Source organism: Theropithecus gelada, chromosome 14, assembly GCF_003255815.1.
Source record: "Theropithecus gelada isolate Dixy chromosome 14, Tgel_1.0, whole genome shotgun sequence".
NCBI classification, from domain to species: Eukaryota; Metazoa; Chordata; class Mammalia; order Primates; family Cercopithecidae; genus Theropithecus; species Theropithecus gelada.
In genome coordinates this window covers 38,347,518-38,358,155 of record NC_037682.1, presented here as the reverse complement: position 1 = coordinate 38,358,155, position 10,638 = coordinate 38,347,518, and positions in this window count along the sequence as shown.

Here is a 10,638-nt window from a genome sequence, read left to right as displayed (position 1 = left end):
AGGCCATCCCTTGGCCCTAAGTCACTGTTGTCTGTAAAACATATAATTGCCCTGTTGACACTGTGCAGGCGCACTGGTGCCCAGAGAAAGAGAGTCAGAGCTGTCCATCTTTGCAGATGGACAGGAGGGAGCCAGGGCCCTACTAGGCTTGCTCATGCCCAAATACAGAAAGGGTTAAGCTGCTGACCCTGAAGCCAAGGGAGAGCCAACCATGCAGCTGCAGGCGCGGGGGCTGCAGGAGCCACAGAGCCGGAGCAGACAGCTTAATAGTGTAAGAAAGCTGTTGATGAGAGCTGCTGCTGAATAAAATCATCTTTCACCTGCCTGCGGCCCCCTGAGTGTTCTTTCTGCTCATCCACCCACTCCCTTTGGACTTCAACATGACATTTGGTGTAGTTGTGAACCTGATACTTGAATTTCTTTAATTTAAATCAGTAATGATGATACCCACTTTGAAGGGTTCTTGGGGTGAGTAAATGAAATAACATATGTAAAATGCCTAGCACCTTACCTAGCATTTTGTAGAAATTCAATGCGTATATTTGAATGGATAAATAAATGAACCCCTAGTTGGATGCTTTGTTTAAACTTGGCACTCATAAGTGAGTTTTGTAGAATGAAAAGCAAACCTGGAGAAGACCTTGTGTAGGGGAAAGGAGCAGAGGGAGAATGAAGGGGAAATAGCCTTAATGAGAACCCAAAGCTGCTATGGCTGACAAACTTTCTATGTAAGGAAACCTCAGCCCTCTCTGTAACAAGTTCGCCAACCATCTGACAGCAGCGTGCTTCACACTCACCTGTGCTCGGGACGGGGAGAGGAAGGAAGACTCTTAAATTCAAGTCCTTTTCAACTAACTCTGAGCTTTCTCATAAAGGTCTGACCGCTTGTGAATTTTTGAGAGCCCAAACACTAAGTTATTTGGGGAATGGGATAAGTGGTACTTTATATCTTTTTTTCTTCTTCTTCTTCTTAAAAAATAGCTGAACAGACTTTCCTAACTCTTTCCCAAAACTTCATGTTCAGGCTGAGCTCAGCCCTGGAAGGTCTCACACTCAAGAGGAAGGCCTGAGAAAGTCATTAAAGGCAAGTGAAAGCTCTGGAATGGAAATACACAGGGAAGATGGAAATTCAATTGGCTTTTCCTCTCAGGTGATCCATCTTTCAATTACAGGAAGATGAAACCAAAGCAAACTGTCTCAAGGATAACATCTTCTAAATCATTATAAACTTAAAACATAGCTTAAAGCAGGGCCTTTGGGGCACAGCTTGTCATACCTTGAATCATGGCTCCCCTCATTATATGGGCTGTTTATGACAAACAACTGAAACTCGCTGGGCCTCAGTTTCCTCCTCTGTAAAATGGAGATAATGTCCCTTATTTCATAGGACTTTAAGGAGGAACAAATGAGAGAGTCTAGCTTGTATATGGTCTGGTATGTATGTTAAGCTATTTCACTAGATGTAAAGTAATGTATATATAGCAAACAATCTTTGTCCTATTAACATGAAGGGATCAAATAATTAAAATGAGTCCACACTTTTTCCTCTCTCCATTGCCTGTTTGGCCTCTCCTCTTCCTATCTCCCTCCTGGCTCTTGGTAGAAGGGAAAGAAACTGGACAAACACATTATCCACTTCTCTTCCCAACAAAAAGTTTATCCATGAAGAAGAACCACATGCACTAGGGAAAGAGAATGACATGGAAACAAAAGGGTAGAGGGCTGGGATGCTGCTAAGCATCCTGCAGTGCATATAACAACCCTCCATGACAAAGAGTTATCCAGTCCAAAATGTCAACAGTGTCAAGGTGGAGAAACACTGGGCTATAATATATAAAACATAAGGGAGCAGTGGGACAAATGGAGGTGGCAGGAGTATCTTGGATATCAGGCTAAGATTTCTTTCCCAAAGTAATGGGTATATTACAGGATTCAAGGGATGAAGAAAATATAATTTTAGAATAATTTGTTTTGCAAAGTTGTGTCTAATTTATTGGAACTTAGAGACACCAGGGAGTTCCAGGTAGCCTGATAAAAATTCACGTTTTATATTGAATTGTGGTTATGGTGCCCCAACATCTAGTTGAAAAGTGAAAGCATCGACCATCCTGGCCAACACGGTAAAACCCCATATCTACTAAAAATACAAAAATTAGCTGGGCATGGTGGCACACACCTGTAGTCCCAGGTACTTGGGAGGCTGAGGCAGGAGAATCACTTGAACCTGGGAGGCAGAAGTTGCAGTGAACCAAGATCGAGCCACTGCACTCCAGCCTGGTGACAAAGCAAGACTCTATCAAAAAAAAGAAAAAGAGAAAGAAAGAAAAGAAAAGAAAGAAAAGAAAGGAAGGAAGGAAGGAAGACAGAGAAAGAAAGAAAGAAAGAAAGAAAGAAAGAAAGAAAGAAAGAAAGAAAGAAAGAAAGAAAGAAAGAGAGAGAGAGAGAGAGAGAGAGAGGGAGGGAGGGAGGGAGGGAGGGAGGGAGGGAGGGAGGGAAAGCAAGCAGGCAACCAGACACAGACAGATAAACAGATAAATTAACAGATAGATGGATTCGTTTTTCATTCCTCTCATTCCTAAACCTGGTCTCTGTACTGCCTTTTGATTCTGTGAGGCCCTGAAATCCTGCCATTAAGTCTGTTTGCTTAAAGTAGTCAGAGGCGTTTTCATTGCTTGCTACCAAGAAGTTTTCTTGTCTCCTCAAGTAGATTGAAAGCAGTGAAAATGACTTTTCATCATCTCCCCCAGAGCAGTGTCTCATACACGGGTGCTCAATAAAGTATGCATAATTGAACAATTCTGTGTTGTATATTTAGCAACTATAGCAGAGTTGAATTTAATTCAAATGAACTGAGCAGAACTTGCTCCAGCCCATAGCAACTATAATACTAGAATATTTCACCACCATTCAGAAAATTGGGCTCACAAGATTAGATTTTGGAATCTCAACAGTCAAGATTTCAGCAACTCCTTATTTAAACAATTCTTAGGCAAATTATGTATCACACTCTGTTACTAGAAGCTCTGGCAAGTATCTACAAGTGAAATAGTCAAAAGCAACTGCCTATGTTTGTAGGTGGTGTGTCATCAAGAAGTGGCTATAACATGCTGCAGTGTTAGCTCAAGCCTCTGGTTTAACCACAGACCCTGAATCAATAGCATCATTGGTTTGCAGATTCAGATGGAGGAATGCACGCAGAATACGAATTGCAGATAATAGTATGAATTGGGTTTTTTCCTTCTGAAGCTACTTGGTTTCTATAATACCTCCTCTATCCAGCATTAGATCAATTCTATTTGGCAGTTGAGCAGAAGTCTGTTGAATAAAAAAATGAAAGATTGCAGTTGTCTTTTGGGGAAACTCTTCCCCTGTTCAATAAGATGCATTTTCGAAGGGATAAGAATAAACTTTGATTTTTTAAAAATGGTCAGTATTTATGACTCAAAAGTTTAGCAAAACAAGACTATATGCTAACTTTGTCAAGTAAGATTTATACTCGTTCCTAAGAATAAAGCTATCCCTGGGAAGAAACATCACTGGAAACCACTAGTTACTGCTAGCCACAGCAAATCTGGGTTTCATCAATGAGGCCACAGAACTCACTGAACACCACCTCACCCTTCTACTGGGTACACATATACCACCCAGACAATAGCATCTCAGCAGCCTTCTTACTCTTGACCTAGTATGTCCTTCCCCAACCTTGCAGAAGAGCCTCAAGGTAAAGAAAATACATATGATTAATACACATGCAATGAAATATTCAGTTTCAACAGATGTCTGGAAAATACAAATTACAACATGATACTATTTTAGACTTATTTAATTGGCCACAATGGTATGACAATGTTTAACAACACCAAGTGTTGGCGAGAAGGTAGATGAAGGGGATTGAGAGGTAAAGACAAACTTTTCAAGACCAATCCACTGTGGACTGATCTCTGAAAGAAGGATGTGGCCTCCTACAAAGCTCCATGGAAAACAGCTTTGTTAAAAGACTTAAGACATAGTCTGTGACTATGCGAGATAACTGTGACCTACTCTGTAATAGAGTGAACAGAGGAGATTTTCAAGCAATATTCTACTTCTTTTTTTGGATGGTGGGTCTTCAAATGTTTCCGTATTGTTGAAAATAAATAACTGTAAACATATAGACAACAAAAAAAGACTATTCATGAGCCAATGATAAGAGTGTGTAATGACTAGAGTCAATGATTAATCCAATCCTCTACTCCTGAGTCAAAACCAAAAGCAAAATGTCAAAAAATAATTGGGATTTAAGATAAGGTATAGGAAGCACCTAAATTAACGTAAATCCCAATAGTAATTTGTGATGTAGTGTACTGTTTATATACATTTTTAAATTTTCTGTATATTATAATGTTTTGACATCTTAAAAATTTTTTTTTACTGGGGAGAGTTTGCCTCTCCTGGGCTAACCAATTCTTAGATAGCAAAGGGCTCAGCCAGGAGCATGCCTTTTATGTGCAAGCTAATCAATCCAGAGCCTCTAGCCGGCCCATCCTCTATCTGGCCCACACACCCCAGGAGGCAATATTTCCCGCTTTCTTTATCCCAGAGCCAGGGACCAGGCAACTAGGGACCACCCCTACAGTTTAAAGTCTGCTGAACTTATTCAAATTAGCCCATCTTAAACTATATACCCTGCCCTGCCTAGCGTTTCCCATGGAAACCCCAATCAAGGCCATTGCCTTCGCCTCTACACTGCCCCTGCCCTTCCTGCCTCCTGGCCCACGTTGCTCTCTGTGGCATTCCATACCTCCTGTTTTAAGGACCTGTGAGTATTAGAAATTTTGTTTTCCTGTGGCTTCCTTCAGGACACACTAGACTGGCCATCATATAAAAGAACACAGAACATGTAGCTATTATCGTATCTATATTTCACGTAAATCAGCAGGCTTAGAGAAGCTAAGAGAATCACTCAGCACTAAGTATCTAAGAAGAATTAAACATCTTATTTGGACCTAAATCTGTCTGATTATGTACTACCATTAAGCTGAGTTACAGTAACAAATAAGCCCCAAACATTCTGTGGCTTAACAAAATAGATATGTATTTCTTATTCATCTGAAGGTCCAAAGAGCATTATTTGAGTCAGCAGAGTGGCTCTCTTTTATGTGATCATATAAGGACCCAAACTCCTATTTTATGGCTCTGCAGCTGTTCAGATTCTCATCATTGTCTGTAGGAAACAGTATGAAAGAGTACAGTGTGGTGACTTCTACAGGCTAGGTTTGGAATGATACTCATTATTGCTATTCTCTTTTTTTTTTTTTTTTTTTTGAGATAGGTTCTCACTCTGTCACCCAGACTAGAGTGCAGGGGCACAATCACAGCTCACTGAAGCCTTGACCTCTTGGGTCCCCCTACCTTAGCCCCCCCAATTAGCTGGGACCACAGGCATGTGCCACTATGCTCAGCTAATTTTTTCATTTTCATGTAGAGATTGTGGGTCTCATTATATTGCCCAGGCTGGTCCCAAACTCCTGGGCTCCAGTGATCCTCCTGCCTCAGCCTCCCCAAGTGCTGGAATTACAGGCAAGAGCTGCTGCACCTGGCTGCTTTCATGTTATTAAAGTGAACTTAGTCACATACACCAGTGCACTTACCTGGGAGGGTGGCTCACAGAAATGTAGGAAGAGTGAATTTGAATGGACAGCTGATACTTCCACCAGAGGCTCCAAATATTAAGTTCTTTCCAATGTCACAGTATCCTTCTCATGAAGATAAATGGCAAAGGTAAAAAATGACATGGAAATATCACATGATATTGGCAAGCCATGGGTAACAAGTTCTGTGTTGCTGGGGTACATGTGCTCTCTGGACTAATGTGCTGATTTTGCTAGCATATAAAAAAACATACCTCAAGCAAAGTTGTGTGAGGTACTTCCTCATTATGCTGAAATCCATGGATGCCCACTAAACAACTGCCTTATAAAAAGAACTGGTCATCCTACAATTAGTAACTATGAAGGAGAGAAGGGAATGTATTGATTTAGTGAGTATATGTATGCTTTGGAATGAATACAGTGAAATAATGAAATATAAAAAAATCATAACATAGAAAATCAGTGTATTTTGGTTGCTGTTCAATATCACCTTTCCTGGGTCACATTTGATTTTGGCCAGATAGTCACTGTAGTCCAAAATATTGAGGAATAATCAATATGATAGCCACATTCTTCAAAACTAGGATGTATAAAAACACAGGGTTATTCAAACAAAATCAAAAGTTTCTGCATACAGTATGATTAAGTTTTTAAGGGACTGGCAAATATTCCTTACCCAAGCATGTGTCATGTTGACCTAATCAGTTATCTCTTTCAATTTTTAAAAATAATAATAGTAACCCTTTGTAAGTACTTACTGTGTGCTAAGACCTTTATATACATTATATCATTTAACCACAATGATGTTATGAGGAAATTATGATTCTCAGCTTTAGGATAAAGATATTGAACTTAGAGAGCTTAAACTGCCTAAGGTCACTGAGCTAGAAAGTAGCAGAATCAGGATTACAGTCCAGATATCTCCAACTCCAGCACCCTCATTCTTCCCCATCATGATAAGCAGCAAGAACTCTAGCTCAGAGTCAATAATGTTAATTACAATGTGTCAAAAAAGAATGATGTTTCTTTTTTTTGGTTAGAGCATTTCTGCTAGGAAGACTACAGCTGGTACTATAAATGGATGAATATAAGTGACGTTCTTGCATCTCAGGATGGTTCCAATTTCCCACTCAGTTCTGACCCACCAGGGCACACAGTGCCAGATAGCTAGACTAATATTGGAAGAGATTAAGATGTTTTCTTAATTTAGTCTTTGTAGAAACATTGCTTATCCCTACACTCCCATCTGTTTTGGAATTTTAAGAGTGTGCATTTTTAAACCAGGATGGGACCTTTCCAGAGCACTCAAATTACATCATGCAGAGATAAGAATTTCTCTAGTGGCATGGCTTCTTTTGACTGGAAAACCTAGACTTCTCTACACTAAGTAATATGAAACTGAACTAAGACTTTTCCCATCTCCTTAGAATTGACTGTTGCGACCCAATGCTGATGACAAAGAGGTATTAAATACCTCCACATTTTAAAAACAGCAGAAAATAAAGATGGGCCAGAGTCTCCCCAAAGCTTATTTCAAAGCAGTGGAACTGGCTCTTCCAACTCTGATCATGTCTCAGCTACTTAAATCATCTTCCTCTCTCTCCCTCTACAACCTCCAGTCTAAATAAAGAGAAAGTTAGAGAGACAAAGGTGTGTGGGAGGAGGGAATCATTGGTCTAGAGTTAAGTGCTGTACCTCCTTCTCGACCCTTGCTTCCTGTGGAAGAGAGAAAGATGTCACCTATTTTCATCCCAAACCAAGTGAGAATGGCACCCAGAGAACCACTTGAAGAGGCTGAGGGTGCCTGCACCCGTGTGGAATTGTCATCTTACTCACTGGATAGACCTGTGTTTAGGTAGCATGAATGCAAATCTGACTTTTATGTCTTTTAGAAGGGGGCAAAGGATTTGAAAGAGATGGCAATGTGGAAGTGGGAGCACCATAGGTGACGCTTAGCAAAGATGTGCAAAATGTTCAAAGTTAAGTGGCCACTGCAATAGATACTTAAACAGGCAACATCTTTCTGATAACACATCCAAAAGGGCAGGGCACCCAGTGTGATATCAAGAGCATAAAGAGTCCATGGGGTGGACTTCCAGGAGCACAAGATGAAGGGGTTCAAGAAAGTTGAGCCAAGAAGAATCTCATAGTAGAAAACTGGGCAGTAAGAAAACCTTGAAGGACCCCCTTTCCTCTCACAGTGGAGCCAGTATGTAGATGTTTGCCATACAAGGGCATCAGCAGTCAGTCTTAGACATAGACTCAGAGACTGCCAAAGACATGTACAACTGCCATGATCTGCTGAATTAGAGGTGCTTGTCCTATTCTATCTTTTTCAATTCTAGAAAGACCAAGTAAATGAAAAGAAAGAACAGATCTTTGCAGGGGCCCCAGCGCTGGGGCCACGCGAAGTTAGATGCAGAAGGCTGAGACATGAGCAGTAAGTTGAATATGACATCAAAGCTTTCCATTCAACTACACTGGATTGGACTTCTTTGTACCTGAAATTTACTGGAAACCTGTGAGATTGAAGGTGTTTTAGATTACTAGATGTTGGTATTTAGATGTCATTAGATTATTTGGAAACAGTCGTTCCTTTCCCCTTGACCTCCTCCAAAAAGAGGAATTTACTTCCCTGCCCATTTATGTTGGGCTTGGTCATATGTCTTGTTTTGACCTATAGGATATTGACAGATCCCATATAAGCAAGGACTTAAAAAGCACTGTGTGGATTGGCTGGCCCTCTAGCACTCCTGCCTTTTGCCATGAGAAGAACATGCTTCAGGTCATAACTGGTTCAAGGATAATGGGAGGCATGTGGTGCAGACATAAATCCAACTCACACACTGCAGCCAAGCCCACTTAAGAAGAGCTGGAGCCCAGGCAACCCGTGTACTTATGAGAAATATATAAATAGATATGTTAGCTTAGCAGTTTCACCATATTGATAGGCATGAGGTTGTTTACCTTTTCAAGTTTTTTAATTCACAGAGTGCTGTAATAAACATCATTTTGCATATATGATTATACATATCAAAAATTATTTCTATAAACCAGAAAACTAGAAGAGCGACTTCTGGGCCAAAATCCTCACAGATGGTTAATTTTATGTGTCAGCTTACCTAAGCTAAGGGATGTTCAGATGGCTGGTAAAATATTTCTAGGTGTGTCTCCAAGGGTGTTTCTAGAAGAAATTAGCATTTTTGAACCATTAGATGGAATAAAGAAGATCCACCTTCAGGATTGAGGGTGGACATCATCTAGTTTGTTGTGGGTTCAAATAGAACAAAAAAGGCATAAGAAAGGCAGATTCTCTCTTTCTCTCCCCCTCTGTCCCTCTCTCCCTACTTGAGTTGGGGCATCCTTCTTCTGCTGTTCTTGGACATCAGAGTTCCTGGTTCTTGGGCCTTCAGACTCAGACTTACACCAACACCACCCCTCACTCCCTGCCACCCCAGTTCTCAGATCTGCAGCCTCAGACTGGGAGGATATCATTGACTTCACTGGTTCTTAGACCTTCAAAGTTGGACTGAATTACACCACTAGTTTTCCTGCTTCTCCAGATGGCAGATTGCATATTATAGACGTCTCAACTTCCATGATTGTGTGAGCCAATTTCCATAATAAATCTCTCTCTCTCTCTCTCTCCATATATATCTGTATATCTTATTGGCTCTGTTTCTTTGAAGAACCCTGACTAATAAACTGTCTAAGTTCCTTGGAAAAAATATTATAACTTTTTATGTCAACACTATTTACATCCCCATCTACTGGATATAAGAGCACCTGTTTCGCCATGCCCTTCTAAGTCAGGCCTTAACAGTGTTTTAAAATTTTACCAAACTGACAAGTGAAAAATAGAATCTCATTGTTTTAATATCAGCAGTTTAAAATGATGAGGTATTCCTATGTGCATACATGAAAAGGTTTCCACAATAAAAGCAAAATAACAAGCATAAAACTGTATGTATCATGATCTCATTTCTTATTACACACACAAATTTATATGTGCCTTATGTACAAATGTGTGTATGTATGTGTATGTAGGCATACTTTTATGTAAGTCTATATACACATTAAAAATCTGAAAAGACAGTCACCCAATTGTTACTGTAATTATCTCTGATAAGTTAGTTTGGGGACAAAGGATTAAGGACAAAACTTTAACTGTGTACTTTATATACTTCTGTATTGTTTAAAATTTTATAATCATGTAATACTTTGTAACAAAAGGAAGTGACAGAAATAGAAATACTTCTTTAAGTATAAAACAAAGATCTTCATTATCTGGAATTATGTAGCCATCATCTCCATTTAATAATTTCTCTTATTTCCAACCTTATTGAGATAAATAAATAAATTGCTATATTCACATGAGGTATCACAATTCATGTGTACCTGGCATATTTATCAGTAGTGTTATTTAACTTAGTAATATCAAATGTGGCAAGTTATAAATTGAAAAAATTATCAATATTATTTACTGATAAGGCAGCTAATAAGAATTATCTTACGAATTAAAGAGAAATGAAATAAAAAGAAAACGTCATGCTGCATGTATCTGTGACTGAGCTCATGGAAGTAACCAAGCAATGTTAATGTACTATAAAACAAATGAGTTCCAGATTTCCATTTGTATTTCAGAAGGCGTTAAGTCTCAGAGATCTGTGTGCATTGTTTTTTAAAGCCATTAATGGGCCAGCCTTTTAAGTAATTTATTAGGAGAGCAAAACAACTTTTCCACTGAGATGTTTTCATATATTCAGCTTATCTATCTAAAAGCATCTCAAAATTTAAAAATCACTTCCACATTTGCAAATCAAGTACACATGTCTGGATGAAGCATTTTTTAGTGGCTTTTGATATTCAACATGACATATTTTCAAGTAGGAAAAGATAAATAGTATTTTAAGGAATTGAGATTTGGCTAGCCAAATAATGAACCCACAAATTATTGTTTTAAAAATGCTTTATATAGAGTGTGCTAACTTTCTTCTCCCACTGTTCC